We start from the raw sequence: 18,846 nt of genomic DNA on the forward strand, positions 1-18,846 counted from the left end.
TACAACAACAAGGGATTTGCTAGATGGATTTCCCAGATGGTCTCTAGCAGCATCTTATTCCCCGCAGAATGGGGAGTGAAAAAGAACAACTGCCAATAATCCCTATCAGTCTGCTTGAGGTTTTGTCTGCCATATGTTTCATCAAAACATCCTGCTTTGTATTTCATCTCTAACAGTGACTGATTTTGAATACTTGAAAGAAGCAATTAAAAAACCAGCATCTACATTAGTTATTGAGGCAGGGAGGGGATAGTGGTGTAGGTAGGCATTGAAAGCTGTGAAATGTTTGTTATGTTTATTAAACAGAGTCAAAAGATAGCAATCAAAAATTTTTGCAAAATGCGTGGTAAGGAATAAGACATTAATGGTTAAAAATATTACAGAATGTTATCCTTGCACAATCAGTAAAAGATCCTGGAAACTGGTATTTGAGAGCTGTGTAAACAGTCAACATTTGTGTTTCACTGGGAACTGATGAAAGGGTATAAAAATATACAGCCAAATGTAGGAATCTGTAACTGATGTGAGTTTCCACTTCACCCATGTAAGTGTGGCATGCCATGAAACATTTTAATACTGGATGAATTCCATATGCATCTCTAGAGTTTTCCCTAAGCTACTGCTTCTTGGAGCTCACAGTGTTTCTATGAAATACTGCAGCTGTTGCTTGGATCTTGGCATGGTACAACTGAATATTTCCCATATAGATGTTTTGTCTCATCAGCTGCTTTGGTCAGATTGTAATTTTCAGTGTCCCTTCACACCTATTCTGTCTGTGTTCTCCAACTCTTCTCATAGTGAATATGCCATGAGCTACCCCCAGGTCTGACGGGAAATTTTACATGCTGTTCTCCTCATATACATGCACACACACACACAATATATATATAAACACACATATATATATTCATATATTTTTTCCCTTTGTCTGATGAGAACAGTCATATCCAGTGGCCATGAACCAAAGTATGGAATCATACAGATGAACCAGGAGCATACAAAGAGCTCATGTTGTTAAGGCACCTGCAATACAAACATAAACTTTGTGTACAGGTGCTCTAGCAGAGAAGAGTGTGATTGTTTTTCATGTGTGTTTTAATTAATATTGGGATGAAATCTTGTATCTTGCTTGTGACTCCATTTTATATTTTGGTAGAGGTCATGGAGTAATGTGTTTCCTCCTCTTGTGTTTCCCATGGCATTTGGGAATTGTCTGACTCCACCAGGAAGATCCCTTGCAGAACTATTCAGAATTTCTTCCCTGTACCTTCTACCACTGAGCTCCTGGGCTGCACCCTCTCAGGATTAGTAAAAGAAAAACAGGGAAAGGTGAGTTGATTTCCTTAGAGGTTACCATGAATGGCCCCAATACAGTCTGTCCTCAGTCCACAATGTTATAGTGTGAACTGTGTATTGGCTCTCAAAAGGACATATGGATATTCTTCGGGCCATTTTACTTAATCAGTGGTATATGTTTTTTTGGATGCCTCTGAATGAATTTATCCTTGTCTCACTTTGTACACTTAGTCATATGCTCTTAAAAAATCTTTTGCAGATGGAGCCCCGTGGGACTGGACCTGTTTCAAAAGCTGTATTAAATGACTAAAATAAAGGTTTTGAAAATTCCTGTTTCCCTCAGTGTGTTGCTTAGCAAGAATAGCTGTGCTTAGAGGAAAAGAAATTAGATGAGTCTGTGGCATGTGTGCTACCTCACACCCTCTTGGTTCAGCTGGGAGATGGACGCATGAAGGAATGACATACAGGCATATTTTGGAATATGCTGCTTGTGTCAGTTGAACCTTAAAGATAACAGTCACACAAGGCTGATGCTTCTCTATGGTTCATTAGAAGCTTTATAAAATCCACCGCTATGCATTCAACTAAGTGTCCACCCTGCCTTCAGAAAACACATAATATACAGGTTTATGTAATACTGGAAAAAGATGTTGGAATTCCTAATGGATCTAAATCAGTGACAAAACATCGAGGAGCTGAAAAATTTGCTGCATAAAGATGGAATTACCTTGTTGGAGATAAAGCAGCCATGACTTCATCACAGATCTTAGTGGTTATTGCCAATTAATAAATTGTTTTCTATGGAAGGTAAATTTACCAAAAGACTCAGCAGATTAAACTTCTTTTTATAGGTTAGGTTGGACTTGAGATAAAACATTTTTACAATGATTGTAACAAACCATTCATATGAAACTAGTAAATCATTACACAAAAATGTCTATGTAAGGTAGGTGTTCATTTTATAAATACATGTACTAATGAATCTGAAAGTATATGAGGCATGATTGTATCATTTAGGAAAATGGTGACAACTTTTCTCTTCTGTTCAAGAGTTGAGTGGTCATGTTCTATGGTTCTGTGAATTGGTAGGAGTGTCTTGAATGCTTAAAGAGCCAAAAAGGCTTTTAGCTTCTCACATTGCCAGTTGCCTGGCCTAAGCTTCTGAGAAACCTGGCCTAAATATCTGTATTTCATAATCTTAAGTACTTAGCCCTGCAAACTTCTGGTTTAGAGATATAAACTTCAGGACAATATTTATTTTTACTGCACTCGCTATACCAATTCGAGATAATTTTATTCAGTATAAGAGGTAAGTAGTTTTTAAGGTGATAACTAAGCTCTGTGGAGATAATTCTTAATCTTCTTTTTTTTTAATATTAAATTGCTGGTTTGCTTTTAGCCTACGTTTAGATTTTGATTTTACGTGATTTTTCCATATTTAATGGTTACTTTCTAGTGATATTTACAGTACCTAGAACTTATATGTAGGGCTATTTATGTGAAATAGCAAACTAAAAAAAAAAATAGACTGTGTATGTCTACTGTTAACTGTGAGATAGCAGTACATTCCTCTCCATGTAGTGTAGGCATTGGCAGTTGTGGCAGCATCTTCGAAATTTTGCTCCACTTTTTACTATTTTTTCCTAGTAGAAATTTTTGTCCTTGAAATGTATAGGATACTACTGTGTTAATTTTTACATTTGTCATTTAACATCTATAATTTATATAGGTAATACAAGTTTTAGGTTATTCTGTTTCTAGTAAGATAATTTTGCAAAATAACTTTGTGCAACATGAATAAGTTGTTTATACTTTCATCAATATTTTAATTGCCAGAGGTTCCTATATCTAAATTCTTTGGATTTACATAGCATGCTTGGGATTCTGAAAACTCAATAAAAATAAATCAGCTTAACATTACATTGGTCCTGTGAGGCAAACATGTCTACTGATTGGTAAATACAGGCATGGCATAATTCCTTTCCCAAAGCAAATCAATCAATTTTTCCAGAAAAACTGGAGAAGCCATTTGTCTCTTGTGTGTCATAGCTGAACATTAATCACAATAGAAATCCTTATCTCCAGACATTCTTGTTCAGTTAAGGTAAAGATGCAGAGTCAACTTCAATGGAGTAGCCATTGGAAAGTTTTCTCTGGTTTTATTAGCATAGCTAAAATTCAAACCAGTGTTTTTAAATGTTTGCTTTAACGTGGGCTTTGCTGGAAACATGAGGAATACATTTTCACTGATGGTCTTGATAAATCTTTCCAGGCTTCATCATAAAAACACATTTATGTATGCCCAAGAAAGCCTATGGACTACATTATTACATTATTAGTATTTGTGTGATTGAACCTTAACTGACCTAAAGTTGAATACTTTACTTAGATCCAGTCGTACAGCTTACTTGTATAGTGCAATTACATATTGAACTAAGTATGTAGCCCAAAGTGAGAGAACTGCAGGAGGAAGAGGCTGTAGAAGTGTTAGAATATTCTAATTGTCAGTAGCTATTTAGCAGCTGTTTTTTTTTCTTTTTAATTATGAAAAAAGAGTCAAAATATAAATAATAGTTAAAATCACTGAAGTGTGGGTTTTCAATTTATTGTATGAAATATGAGTATATCTGTGCATCTGTGTACCTGTATAAACCAAACTGTTTCACTTCCTCCTTAAATGTTGCTTCTTACCATACAATCTTTATTTCACAATGCTCTATTTCATAAAGTTTGCTTGGCTGAGTGCTCTCCTGGTTGCTAAGTCCTTCTGCTGCAGGTCAGAGGCAGGGTGTGCAATAGCCTTCTTCTTCCTTCTTCTTTGAAAGGTCTTTGTCACCAGGACATGACATTTTCAATGCCATGTGGCCATTTTAGGCCTTCATCTGCTTGTTCCTCCCAATTGGCACAAATGGCTTAATATTTTTACCCCCTGTCTCCTGTGGTGTTGTGAACTCCAGCTTAATCGCCCTTACAATTTAATCCAAATCAACTATATTGTGTTTTGCTACGTAATTGCTTCTTGAGAGAATTAAGCTCAAAAAGTGGACCTACTCTGTATGGTGATCTTCTCTTTGTTCAGAATTCTCCCAACAGATGATCTCATGACTTTCAATACCTCTTCTTACACTTCTACCAGAAGTGGAAGTTTCCCTTGTTACCTGTACTACAATATATGAAGACAACAGCTAATAGAGGAGTCAGAAAAGCTGCCCATTCAAAATTCAGTTCACAGTCTGAGTTTTATGTTACCACCACCTTAGTTCAGTGACCTTTTCTTGTAATTGTTCATTAAATAAAAAAAACCCCAAACGACTCAGAAAGACAATTTATTGCCTAGAACAAGTGGTGAGATTGGCAAGAATAGAAGATATTTCCTATCTGATCTTGTAAGCATGCATTACAGGTCACTGCTTTACCTTTGATGAAGTATCAAAGGGAGGAAAAATTATAAAACTGAGGAAAAAACAGTGTAAGGTTATGCAGACTTGAGGTAGCAAATGGCAGGGCTGCTGGCAGCAGCAGGTCCCAATAACCAGCAGACAAGCAGGAGGGGGCGTGCAGGTCACAGCTCAGTGCGGGAAGGGCAGGGAGCAAGCCAGAAGCAGCCTGGGACATTCTTGGCCCCCACTTGCTCATGGTATATCTCAGCTTCAGTGGGGGTCTTAGGAAGGGGCACAGTGGTGGGGGTCCCAGGAGAAGAGGCCAGAAAAAATAAAGTGCAATAGTGCAAGGTCCTGATGTGGGTATGGATTAATGAGAGGAAGTGTAAGAGCGTTTTAAGTGGCATTGGTACAAAATGAAATGTTAACCTCAGAACCATTCCTCTCTTACATGGGAGAACTTGTATTTACTCTGCAAGGGCAAATTTCCGTGGGCTCTGCTCAGGCCACAGCTGGCTATCTTAAAAAGTAGAGATGTTTTGTTTTGACTTTGGTGGAAAGGCAGATACAGGCAAGCAAAAGGATGGTGTTTAATTTCCAAAATTAATGGGCCTCACTAATCCTACCCTAAAGCCTTTCATCCTACCAGGAAAAAAAAAAAAAAACAAACCCAAAAAAACCAGACAGCATCTTACCTTGAATTAGTTAATTGAGGGCAGTGCAGTTTTCAGTGATCAGATCAAGTGAAGGACCAACCATTTTTCATGTGCAAAGTTAATGTGTAAATAGTGTTTCCAAGTAGCTCCAATTATTTAATGCCTGTGAAACATGATATCTGAAAAACATAAGGCAGAAAGCTTAAATTTGGGTCCTAGGATGGGTTGTGTATCTTTCCCCCTGACTTTTGAAAGGCTGAATGGTAAATAGTAAAATTTTATTATTTCAGTTTATAAACCTGGGAGTTTGCAGTTTTAATAACAGCTGGGATCTCCTAAAACTCGTGGGGAACTTCGATTAAGCATGTAATGCAGAATTTATTAGCAATTAAAAACTACTGGATGGTCCATTTGTCATCCATGTCTTAGAACAGGGCCTCGGAAGGCAGTGCATTAAAATAAATATGTCTGTGCACAGACATTCTGTTCTTATATTAGTTAACCTATTAGTCTCATAGGTTTATTTAATAGAAGCAGCTACTTGGAAAGTTGAATCTTTTAAAGAACATCACCTTTTCAAAAGTTTTTTGTGAAAGTGATTTCATGCTTTTAACAGATTTTGTATAATCATCAATTTCTATTTTTTGCCTTCAGTCAAGTTGTGAGGTTAAATTATGGGAGATCATAAAAATGATCTCCCATATTTATTCAATGCTTTGAACTTCTTAATAATGCCAGTTGTGCACATATCCAGAAAATTAATAGTGTATTAGAGCACTTAATGCTATGGAAGAGGCTAATAAATACGGGATCATTCTCTGTATGGATATCTCCCACACAACACTATGAAATTCATTTTACCTAGAGCCATAATTTGCAAGGTATTTGTTAGATCTTTTCAAAATACAGCTTTCCATAAAAATATATTTAGACGCAAAGTGTTATTTAGAGATATATGACAGACTGTTCCTGTTTTACTTATGTCCCAGGTAAAAAATGTTTTTCAAAATCTTGTCTGCCAGGAAAGTTTTATACAAAAAAAGTGCTGTTATATATAACATATATCCATATGGTGCATTTTATTCTATCAATGTGAGAAAGTGATTGTTGTTATTTGTTGTCTTGATTTTTTTTTTTTTCAAAAGGGGATGCTTTATGCTCTGTCAGCTTTTTTGGCCCTGAATAACCTTTGAATCTGATTTCACAAGGTAGTAATCTTGACAATGTTGAGTTGCTATGAGCTGTGACAATCTGCATTTGGCTCAAGTAGAAAGACTTAGGTTGCTGCTTTCATGAGGGAATTGGACTTTTGAGAGGCAGATACTGCTTGGGCAATGAGTGATCTCCCAGCCTTCAACAACCCACAAAGTTCTGCCCTCTAAGAGTGAGAGAGATGTGGAGTGAAATGGAGAATGCATGCTGGTGAGATTTGGGGATTTAAGACATCCAGTTTAGGACATGCACTTTATCTTCAGTTCTACTTTTTGAAGATAAAAACGTTTCAATATAATATAATGGATATCTCTGTGTAGGAATCAGTGAGCAGATATTAAAGCTACTTCTTTACAGGACTTGTAGAGGTAAGCTGTGACTGCCAGCACAAGTCATGTCTCTGGATTTTGTTTGTTTCTTATGGCACTGTTGAAAGCATATACTACTGAGAAAAATTCAGTTGCTTGAAACCATATCATCACATTCATCTAAAAGCACTACTACTGGAGTTGCAAAATTTCTTGACAAAGTCAAGGAGATTGTGTTTGCCAGAGAAAATCAGTTTCTAAATACTTGTGTGTTACTTTTTAATAATGGAAAACAAAGCTATTAGCATCCTATGCCACACGTGAACACATTTTTGTGTTCCAATAGACCCCTACTACAGGTACACATTAGGGAAGGGGAACTTTACTTAAGTTATCCTTGCCTTTCAGTTTTTAAAATTAATTCCTGCTCAGGAATTAATAAAATCTGCTTAGGTTTTCTGATCCATGACATGGCCGCACAACAGAGCAGAACCAATAGCAAATCCAGTGACAGTGATGGGGGATATTCACAGAAAACTCTTCTGTTCCTCAAATTCTGTGCCTCTTGCATTTAAGTTTAATAAAATGCAACCGGTGAGACTTACATTCTGTATTCCAGAAGGATCTCAGCCTGTAGATCACAGCACTGCATGCCTTGTGCTCAGGTAGGGCTCTGTGAAAGAGGAGACTCATGGGCCCACAGTGTAGGCAGTTGCACCATGAAGGGGGGGCCACTTTCTAAAAATAGATATATGGATGAGTTCCTCTAATTTTTAAAAATGTATTCTATTTTGGTTTCCTCTTTGTTCTTTAAATTTCATCTGTGGAAGCTAAGAATACAAAAGTAGTCACACAAAATAAGAAAATAGAAAGTGAAAACAACCTATAAAACTTTAGTCCAGCTCAGATCCAGATTTAAAGTTTTCAGCTAGTTCTCTTTGTATGATAAGCTGACATCATGAGACCAAATCCCTTTTCCCTGAATTCAGTGGCAGGATGTGGAAGATTAAATAATTTGGGTTGGAGAATGATACAAAGCAGTTTTATAGTTGTTCAGTTCTCCATAGTCAGGTATTGAGTTGAGTTATGAGATCAATATGAGAAAATGCACTGTATGCTCTGATTTATTTTTTTTCTGGCATAATTCTAGCAGGTTTTTCTCACAGAATTCTTCCTCTACAAGAAGGTGGATTGAATGTGGTCTTTGGAGAAGGTGGAGTTTTGCCAAATAGGATTTTATACTCTGTTTTATTCTCTGATAGGGGAATTCTCCACTGCAGCATGGTGATTTAGTTAGCTAAAGTGAATGCATGTAACTAAGTGGTCCCAGTATTCACAACTCAAAATATCTCTCCTAATAGAAGGTTAATATTGCTTATTATAAATAAGTTTGCGCCTTTACAGACCAAGTCTGTTAGATCATCTTGGAAATTTCAGTGCCGCTTGATGGCTGTATGTTTCCCTCTAATTGAGCTCCAAGTACCAAGTGACAGAACCATTTTGCAGTAAACAAAGTTTATTCCACTACAAGAAATCACAGAGAGTACTGGGGCATGGAATCAAGTTCATAAGTGCAATTTCCTTTTTAAACAGCAGCTGTTCTGGGAGCTTACACTATGCCATGCTATCCTGGAGGAAACTGGATGATTCACTTCTCACAAGCCTGAAAGTTTAGCAGGCAGCATATAAAATCTCAGGGCTCATTTATGAGCAGACCAATCAAAACAGCTCACTTTTGTACCAAATATATACTAATGTTTGTACAAGCTGGAAAGTCCTACAGCATCTTGGGCAGGTAAAATTATGGCTTATAAGGACAGTTTCTGGTTTCTTCAGGATGGTACTATGAAAGCTACCACCAATAGAGATATTTAATGGTATTGGTAGGGATTTAGGGGGCTACTGTGACCTGTCTTCTGGGGAAGAGCATTTGCTCTTCAACAAAACTGTTGTTTGTTAGAATTGGCTGCCTGAATTGTTTGAGCAGCAATTGTTGAGCAGCTCTCCTTTGGGGAGTCAGGTTTAATGCTTTTCATAATTTTGTCCTCCATCCCCCCACCCCCAAAATGTCAGACCATGTGTTTAACATAAGCACAGTCAGCATAGATTAGAATGGAAAGATTCTTTTTTTTGTTTCTGTTGCTTTCTGGTCTTTTTGTATTAGTCCTAAGGATACACTGAACTGGAGAACTATTAGGTAGAAACTGCCTTTATGAGGAATTCTCCTGCAACATTCTCATGATTGCTGTCCTGTGATAACCTCAAGCAAAGCCTCTGGCTTACTCTTATGATAAATGTTTTATTTATCCTTCCCTAAACAGGGAGGGTCAAATTAGATGCATTTCTTACAAGATTTACTTGATTTATGAGATGCATTTCTTTAAGATTTATTTGTGGTAGATAAGTAGGGAACTAATCAGTAATCTACTCCATCAGCTTCAGCGACAGACATCTCAGCTGCTCCTCTCTTACTCAGACTATTGCATACTAAGAACAGGCCTCCCCCCTGATTCAGGAGCCCTGTCTCCATCTGTCCCTTCCTGATTGGTCTCAAGTTCTAAATCTTCCCACCCCGTCCTTAAGCAATAATTAGGGCCATTAACCTCTGTTTCTCAGGGCTACTTAGTGGGACAATCCAGCTGATTTACCTCCAGTTAATTTTTTAAAGCTTGCTAAAGATTGCTGCTATAAGAAGATAGAGGTAAAGGGCCAAAAGGAAAAGCAAGAACAAGCATTCTCAAATTGTACCCTATAGTTCTCATTAGGCAATATGCTCCTCTCTTGCATATGCAAAAAAATTGTGTGTGGCCCTGTTGTGTTCCTAGCTTCCCCCTAGAAAAATCAGTCTTTAATGTGTCATCTTATTACCATGATCAGTTGTAAATGGCTGTTCAGTACTGTGAAGATTCTTTTGCGTTACATTCCTGTTATTAATTGATGGGTTTGCTTTTTTTCCTGAGTCCGTCTCTCAGTATGTTACAGGGTTTTTTTTTTTTTTTGGTTGGTTTTTTCCTTTAAGCTGTACTTGTGAAGATATAAATGATTGGTCAGAAGAGAAAGAGTGACAGGACTGTCTCCTCTCACCTATTCTGGCACAGAACTGTCGTGACTGAGCAACACAAACTGTAGGAGGGAGAGCCTAAAATTCTCATAAATGATGGAGATAAATGAGTTGGAGTTCCCTTCTCTACTGCTTCCATAAATTGATTTTAATCTCCTTCCCAATTATTTGCACTTATGCCATGCTTAGACTGGAAAGGAGAAAGGTGTGAGAAATTATGAAATGCCATGTGTAGGAATGAACTAGGAAGAGGAAATCAGCACAGGGAAGAACTTATGATGAATTCAGAAAGAGCACACCAAGAAAGGTCCATTATTAAACTATTTTCCTCTCTCATCCCAATCATCACTTCTAGTTCCTCTTTATTTCCAACTTTTGTTTTGTGCACTGTGTTCTTCCTTCTCATATGAGTTTGGATACAAAATCCTGCATGTCCTTCTGTATTAGAAAATACAGGTGCACAGCTCAGCACATAACTATGTGTTTAATAAGTCCAGCTGCTGCATGGCCTTAGGCAGACATTATAGAGGGTTGCTGAGTTCCTGGATGTCAAATAGCACTCTTTTGCCAGACACTTGACAAGGATGGGACAGAGGCAACCTTTGTCTTCATTGTTTTCTTTCTCATTACCTAGTGAAAACAAGTGCTCCTCTCGTTGCCTGCTATTCTTATGGCACACAAACCTTGCAGTGATGTTGTATTTTTATTTCTGCATCTGCCTCTGCTGTTGGTCTCTGGAAATGTCTTTTGAAACTTTGTACAACCTGGAAGCCTCTTGTGTACTTTCCATCTCTAGCTTGTCTAGGATACAATAGGGACAGGGGAACAAGGTGAATGTCAAAAACCAAAAATCAGTCTTTTCTTCTGGATTCCAGATATAAATCAAACTCTTTCACTTGTGCATGTGTTTGCTCTCTGGGATCTTTTCATTGCTTTAAAGGAGTAGAAAACTGCCATAGTAAGGACAGTGAGGAAGAAAAACACAGTGAATTAAAAGGGCAGGTACAAAGTCTACATTCTCTGTCATCTTAATTCTCTTAGCAAGATTCACCTGTAGTAATAAATTCAATGGGTATTGTTTATAAATAAACACACAGTTTCCAAGTGTAGATTCTTGCTTTGGGACATGAGGAAATAGCCTTATATTTTTTAGAATCATGGAATGATTTGGCATGGAAGGAACCTTTAAGGTCATCTACTTTCAACCCCGCTGCTGTGGACATGAGCACCTTTCCCTTGACCAGTCAGAACTGCATCATTCCTGGCCTTGAACAATTACAGGGATGGGACATCCACAACTTCTCTGGGAAACATTTTCCAGTGCCTAACCAGCCTCACAGAATTTTTTCATAATACCTAGTCTAAACCTAATTTCTTTCAGTTTGAAGCCATTCCCCCTTGTCCTGTCACTACGTGCCCTTGTAAGTAGTCTTTCTCCATCTTTATTGTAGGCTCCCTTCAGGTACAGGAAGGCCTCAAATGGGTCACCCCAAAACCTTCTCTTTTCCAGGCTGAAAAAAACCCAATTTTCTCAGTCTTTCCCCATATGAGAGGTGCTCCATCCCTGTGATCAACTTGGTGTCCCTCTTCTGGACTCACTCCAATAGGTTTATGTCCTTTTGGGACTGAAGAAGAAAACAGGTTATTGAACTCTTTTGATGTTACAGATTAAATTTATGGTAAGAGGAAGCAGAGAGAAATTTAGGGGAGGAAGAAATGAAAGGAATAATATCAGAGACAAGAGAAGAAATCAAGAAAAGATTGAAGCAAAAAAGGACTAAAGGCATAATGAGTTCAAAGATAAAGAACTAAAATATTTAGGATAAAGCAGCGTGGAAAAAACTGGCTGAAACTGAACCAAAGGGCATGAACAGAAAGAATAGCACCGAAAGAAAAAAATATTATGGCAGTTTTCTACTTAATTGTAGATGTCTGACAAGTGGCCTATTACTAAACCAGTGAATTGCATGTACTCTGTATTCCCTGGTTTTATTCCTTACTGCTAAACTGAGGAAAAGGATTCTTCTTAGGTTTTCCAGCAGCAGTATGCTCAAGATTAAAACAGAGCATCCAGTGATGCTGCGTTGACAAGAAACTCTGCTCTTCTGTATTTATGACAACATTATTTCCCTACATACAGAAAATAAAAGAAAATTCCCGTAAGAAATTAATTTCCCATAAGAAAATAAAATCATGGAAATAAAACGGTAAGCTTAGCACATTTAAGCTACTGCTCAAGAGATTATATCACTACTGCATCTTACTTCTGGTTTTTGCTGACATTAGCTTCTTACCTAAGTCAGACTTCAGAGGCCATTGCAGTATTCAGTCACTACTTCTGTATTGAAAGCTGGCAGCAGTTTGAGATATTTTCAAATAGTAGAGGTAGCACTGCTGGTCTGTAAGTGGGATCTTTAATGGATAGACTGGATTTTGTCAGGGATTTTGCTGTTTCCTCACTGGAGAGTTAGAGCTCGCCTGTTTTATCCTCATTGACATGTTTATATCTTAAACCTCTGTTAGTTAGATTAGGACAGACTGCAAAGAGGGGAGTGAGAGTCTTGGGACCTACATTGTAATTGTCATTGTGATATTCAGGTCTTATAAATGTTCTCCATTTTAGTTACTTCCTGATTGTGTTGCCTGCATTAGAGGTTTCATTCTCAATTAAAATAGAATGAGAAGAAATTAATAGTCTGGTGTTTTTACAAAATATTTTGTAGCTCTTACCAGCCAGTTGTCTAACAATTAACCAAAAAATTGCTGGTCAAAAATGCTCAAAATGCTCAAATTACCTGCCTGTCACATAAACCTTAGTAGTCACTTAAATATATTCCATAAGAAAAATGTTCACTAATCCTCATACAAACTGCTGCTATTTCATTTAAAAATTAAAATAAAACCCTGCTATTTCATTTAAAAATGCAAATAAACCCCTCCAAACCCTGACAAAGGGAAAACTGTGGAATCTGGATGGAAACTGTAAAGAGTTTTGACAAAAGGCCAACATTTCACCAAAACTTGGAAATGATAGTTTTCCAATAGAAGTGTTAGGTTGATGGATTTTGCCAAAAGCACAAGAACTATGTGGGGCTCTCTCAGGCTCTTGACTTTGCTGAGCTATGATACTACCTGCAAAGTATGCTATTATTGTCCTTGGAAACTCACTGGCGAAGTGTTCCTGACTTTGATAATAAAGTAAGGTAGTTGGGGTTTTTTTTTCTTTTTCTTATTTTGCAATGTAAGACCTTAAAAGAGTGTAAATTAATTCAGATCTTCTCGTTTGATTTTGGGTGGTTTAAATACTCTGTTAGCACACTGTTTGCAGAAATCCAGAAATTTGTGATGGAGCTTTCCTGTGTGGTAACCTGTGTTTCTCAAATCCTCAGAAACTCTGTCAGATCCTTTTAGAGCTTCAAAACAGCAGTGTATGTTGCCAAAAATAATTTAATCTTTTATTTGAGTCTGTCACCGTTTTGGTTTGACTTTTCAGCTCCCACAAAAGACATTGTATTTTTTTCCAAAGACACAGCAGCCACATTTTGCAATATGACTAGTTATTGATGGTTATATAACTATGTTCTTTTAGTATTTGGTTGAAAAAAGTCTACATCAGTTAGAGGAGTTCTAGAAATTCATTAATAAAACAATTTTATAAAATTAAAGCTATTTAGTAGCTACGAAGTAGGCAAATCTCCTGCGCTGTTAAATCAGCTCTGCTCTGGTACTCTCAATACTGGTGTACTAGGGTGATTTGGAGATACTTATTCTGATTCCCCCAAGAATTCTCCTCCTCTAGAATGGCTGAGGAAGGAGCAGGAGCTTTCCTGAAGATACTCAATCAGGTAATAAGAGATTAGATTCTCTTTAAACTACAGCCTATAAATACACTTTATTCTTCTACTTAAGTGAGAATTCTCAGTTGCCTCTCTGTTTTTACTCTCTATTTAATTTTTGAGGTTATTTCTATTAGGGTAAAGTGATGTATTTTGGTGTTGGTCAATACCAGTGGGGAAAGGCCTAGGACAGACTGTATTTTAGCTAAAAGGAGAAAATAACACAAGAAGATATGTGTTTCAGGTGGTCTTTCAATTATTTCTTATCTTTCAATTATCCAAACTTCTATTTATCTGGATAAACCCACTGGGATGAAGGTGTCTGGGTAATTTGTAGTTTCCTTATGGCTAATAAATGTACTTCTGTTGAAAGGAATATTATAAGCAAACATAATATGGCATAGATTGGAAAATTACTGAGAAAGAACGAGCTGATAGTCTTAGAAACAGGCAGTGTTCTCTCAGGGACTATTGTAAAAAAAATTACTCTGCAGAGAAAATCATGCCAAGGATCATTTGGGAGCAAAATCTTTTTATTTCTTAGTTGCTGTTGTAAATAACTGAACAGTTTGTTTCTTGAAGTCACATTGTTAACACAGAGCAAAGAGAGAAGATTTTTAAGCGTAATATGAGTTTTGTGTAAAAAAGTCCTTTACAACTTAACACTTGGCGTGTTAGATAACACTTTTTTAGAATCAAACCTATGAAACTGTAACTTTCAGCTCTCCATTCTTCCCATAAAAATGCTGTTGTCCTCATGTTCCAAATAGCAGAATTGCACACAATGATGCCTTCCCATTATCAAGGGTGAAATTTTATAAGGGAGCTGGAAAGGCCAATTATTGTGTAACAAGGGGAGCAAACTGGTCATAGTCAGTTGCAAAGATATGGGTAAGATGAGCAAATATGTGAGGAGTTTATAAAAAAGAGGTTAATTGGATCTTGAAATAAATGATGAGATGCTGGAATTTTATTTAGGAATTCAGTCTTCCCTGTAATGAGAAAAGAAGAGATGGACTGTAAAGTTCCACACATCTGATGATATGAAGGTTTAAAGGAGCCATGAAAAAGGATAATAACAGTAAAGTCTGGAAGATAGAAAAGCATAGGATTTAAGAGAGGTTGTGGAAAGAAAATGGCTTATTAATGCAAAATAACAGAGAGTTGGACTTCTAGCTATAAAACCTGATAGTGAATTCCTTAGGATAATAACTGAACCTAAGTATTCAGTTATGCCTCCTGCCTTCTATTTGAATTGAGGAGAAAAAATTAGGAATTTTTTTTATAGTTTCAAGTATTTCAATAACAAAAGAACATGCATATGCCAAAAATATTTTATATATTCTAATGTGTTATTTATATTACAAGTATTATAGGTTTAATAAAAAAAAACCAAAGCCAAACACAACTACCTCCTGTAGAGAAGTTCCCTGCTGTATGGAGAACTCACAGTTTTCATAGGAATGAAGTGGAACTCTAACGATGCAGTATTGATTTCAAATATATTTTAAAGAGAAAGTTATAGGACATGAATTTTCCCTTAACCTTTCAGGCTTAACTTTATTTTTTATATGTCAAATAAAAGGCATGCTTCTCAATCATACCAGTTTACCAAAAGCTGGTTTTTATGAATTTTTCAAAAACTTTGTCATATGTAGAATCAGTTAAAAATGTAAATGTGAAAAAAAAATTAAAATAAACTTCTAATTTAATTGATAATTTTGGGAAAAAACAGTCAAATCCACTGTCATCAGAATGTTCTAATCCCTTTCTGTGTCATAGGAATAGTTTCTATAAAAATATTTTTGCTACACAATAGCACATGGGAAAGTGTACAGAAAAGCACACGTAAGTTGCAAGAGTAATTGCTGAAATTGTAGATTTTTGTGTATTCGGTGACAGAGAGGGAACTACTGAAATGTGTGAAAAAGAAGAAAGGGCTGGATGTACAACTGGGGGCAAGCAGAATTCTGTCAGCTTTAGAATAAGGTTTTATGTACACATTAAAAAGATTTAGTAACTTTTACAGATGTGGAGGTAGATTTCTAGAAGAGAATCATGTATAGCCAGTAAGGTGTTTTCATCTCTGCCTGCCTCCTAACCCCTTTCCTTTCCATGCAGTATGGAGACCTGTGCTGCTGTCTTGCCAGCTCTTCAAATGTTCAAGTCTCTCTTGCTCACAGGAGTTCTGTCGTTTATGAGAGTCTGATGGAACTAACTGAAAGAATTACACACTACTCATAGATGTAAAAGTCTCTAATGAAATGTAAATGTAAAATGTAATGTAAATGTGAAAAATGAAGCTTTGTTAAAAAATAAGAATTGCTACGCTTCCATCAGAGGCATCTTTCCCTGAAAAGGTGGGGTCTTTTGTTCCATGTTGGCATTTTTAAAGTCATGAACACATGATATTTCCAGTTTTTGGTCACTACAGACACCCTCAGTAATTAGCTTTCTATCACTGAATAACTTTTGGTTGGGTAATTAAGTGCCATCTTTGTACACTCACCAGGGTAGCCAAGAGTCTCTGCTGGGACAAGCTTCCTGCAGTGAGGTCATGTGGTGTCATCGTTCCAAAACCTGTCCAGTGGCCATACACCAGTGTCGAACCCCAGCAGGCACTGAAGCACTGTGGTAGACTTTATATTTTTAAATGTTAAGGATTACTTCTGCTTTAGTCCTCATGAAATGACAGCATGATTTCTGTTGGCAACTGTGAGGTTTCTGCACTGCTGTCTTTTGCATCTTTGGGGTATTCTTCTACAAATAAAGGGATAAGGTTTTTCTGCTGTGAGCATGCTAGAAATTGATCAAAAATAAAGAAATATATTTTTCATAGAAAGGCAGTGAGTGGAATACATTTTGGAGTTTTGGGAGTTACTCTTTGAGAAGGTTTCAAATCAGATGGAAAATATCCAGAGCAGACCAGTAAGAATGATTAGGAATCAGGAAAACTGATTTCACAGCATAAATTAATTTATTGGGAAGAGAAGATTGAAGGGAGGGGACATGATAACAGTCCTGAGGTGCTGGAAAGAGTCTCATAAAGAAGGAAGAGAATGCTGTCTTCTCCCAAAGCCACACCTTTCCTCCATTGAAGGAAGAGAATGCTGTCTTCTCCCAAAGCCACACCTTTCCTCCATTGTAATCCGTGGTAGATACATGAAAAAGAAATAGGCTTAATGCATTTATGAAAGTCAGAGGTTGGTCTTAACAATTTTTTAATAGTTCTGAAGATGGTGAAACACTGGTGCAGTTTGGCTGGGGGCTGCATGGCATCTCTCTCACTGGAAGTCTTAAGTTAAAAACTAGAAACGCAGTGGTCGGGATTGACCATCTGACCTTGTTCTGGGGCAGCAAGATAAAGTAGATGATAACTGTGACGTCCTCCCAGGTCTCCTGTTGTATGATTTGACTTCAGGTGAATGTTGTTGCTGACTTGTAATGTTTTAGAAAGAGGTTGGTATTTCATGTCACAACTTCCCTAAAACAGGCCATTAGGCACGAACCTTCACTTTCATTTTGATAAAGTAGTACTGCCTAGTACTTATTGTTGCAAGGAAGAGATTAAAATCATGAACTCAGAACCTTCAAGAAAGGGCAAGGATAAAGTGGTCAGAATAGAAATATCAGCATCTCAGTATTTTTAAGACTGCTTGATAATCATCTAAATGTTTGGGCAAGGAAACATCTTGTCCTTAGCTTTGACTTCATTTGTTCTCACTGGATAGCTTCTCATTGCTGTCACTTTTTTCACCAGCCCTCAGTTTTTAAGCACAAAACATTCATCTGTGAAACATCTTACATCTACTAATGCTTCCACTCCACCATGATTTAATCTTTCATTGCTATCAAAAGAGATACGTGTATGCTCTCCTCCATGCTCATACTTTCCTGTCAGCACAAAGGTTTTTGCTTTCAGGTGGTGAACTGGAACCAAGAACTGATTCTTGTCTTAAGCAGACTGGAAAATATTAGAAAAAACACAAACAAACAAGCAAAATCAAAACATTTTAACCAGGTTCACTTCTTCAGTCTAGTTTACTGCAGGACCATAAAATGTATGTGTCAAAGTCTGTGCAGGAATCTGAATGAGCATGTTCATGTTTTTCAAAGTTGGGAGCAGCCTTTTGAAAGGACAGTGCAAGACTTAAAATTGAGTGTCATGTACGAACTAAAAGTTGTCCTCTGCTCTTCTATCCCATGTTTAGCACTGCAACTGCTTAATAGAGTAGCAAAAGGAAATCCTTATTGGCTTTTGCACAACTGCAGGATCAACACAAATGAGAGATGTCTCTTCCTTCTCTGAATCAATATTCATCTGTGTAGAAATACAGAATCAATATTCATCTGTGTAGAAATACAGAAAGGTAGAAATTTTGTTCTTAACTGAACTTTTGCAAACTCAAAGTGAGCTTTTTTCTTCCTCAGTTTGCTAATGAAACAGCTAGGTGAAAAACATCTTTTTCCTGGTACTCTAAACAGTCTTCAAATTCACAGTGAATAAATATGGATTCCTACCATGCAACTTTCTCAGACTGTTATTCCCCACAGTTCATTTAAGATGCTAAAGTGGTTGTTTAAATAAAAACTTTAGAGAAGCTGTTGGACAGGGCTCTCTATGTAATGCTTTCTTTAAAAAACAAACAAAACAAAACAGAACCAAAAACCACACAAACACCCTGACTGTTGCATTTTTGAGAGATATACTTAAGCCATTTTGACCTGAATTTGTTTCCTTCATAAAAGGAAATCTCAATGCTGGTGCATAATTTATGATCTTGGCATCCAGCCGAAACATATGTACATACTAAAATCAGTTTTGCATCTGTTTAACTTTGTGCACATGAGTAGTCTAATTGGATTTAGTCTGATGAAATGACACATGTGAGATCACTTGTCTGCACAACAAGGATTTCAGTCAGTAGGTTTCTTTAGGGCAGCAGCTTCTATGCTTTATGTGGTGCCTAGCACATGAAATGGCTTTTTGATTATCTCAAAGCCTTCTGTGTGCTATATAGCTGTAGTGACGGGTGAAACAAAGAACTACAGAAGAACAAGTCTTGCGGCATAGGTCAGATCTACTGCATAGCACTG

The 18,846-nt window shown here is 37.0% G+C and overlaps 1 protein-coding gene and 1 long non-coding RNA gene across 11 annotated transcripts in view; both read left to right on the top strand.

The window, feature by feature from the left end:
* NOL4 (nucleolar protein 4) overlaps nucleotides 1–18,846 on the top strand; it is a 189,125-nt gene that overhangs the window by 119,554 nt on the left and 50,725 nt on the right. The gene's annotated exons all lie outside the window — the stretch shown is intronic.
* Nucleotides 872–1,625, top strand: LOC137473717 (uncharacterized). The gene is made up of 2 exons (XR_010998955.1): nucleotides 872–1,329; nucleotides 1,556–1,625. It is a non-coding gene; the product is annotated as an uncharacterized lncRNA (long non-coding RNA).

The sequence above is a fragment of the Anomalospiza imberbis genome, chromosome 1 (genome assembly GCF_031753505.1).
Source record: "Anomalospiza imberbis isolate Cuckoo-Finch-1a 21T00152 chromosome 1, ASM3175350v1, whole genome shotgun sequence".
NCBI classification, from domain to species: Eukaryota; Metazoa; Chordata; class Aves; order Passeriformes; family Viduidae; genus Anomalospiza; species Anomalospiza imberbis.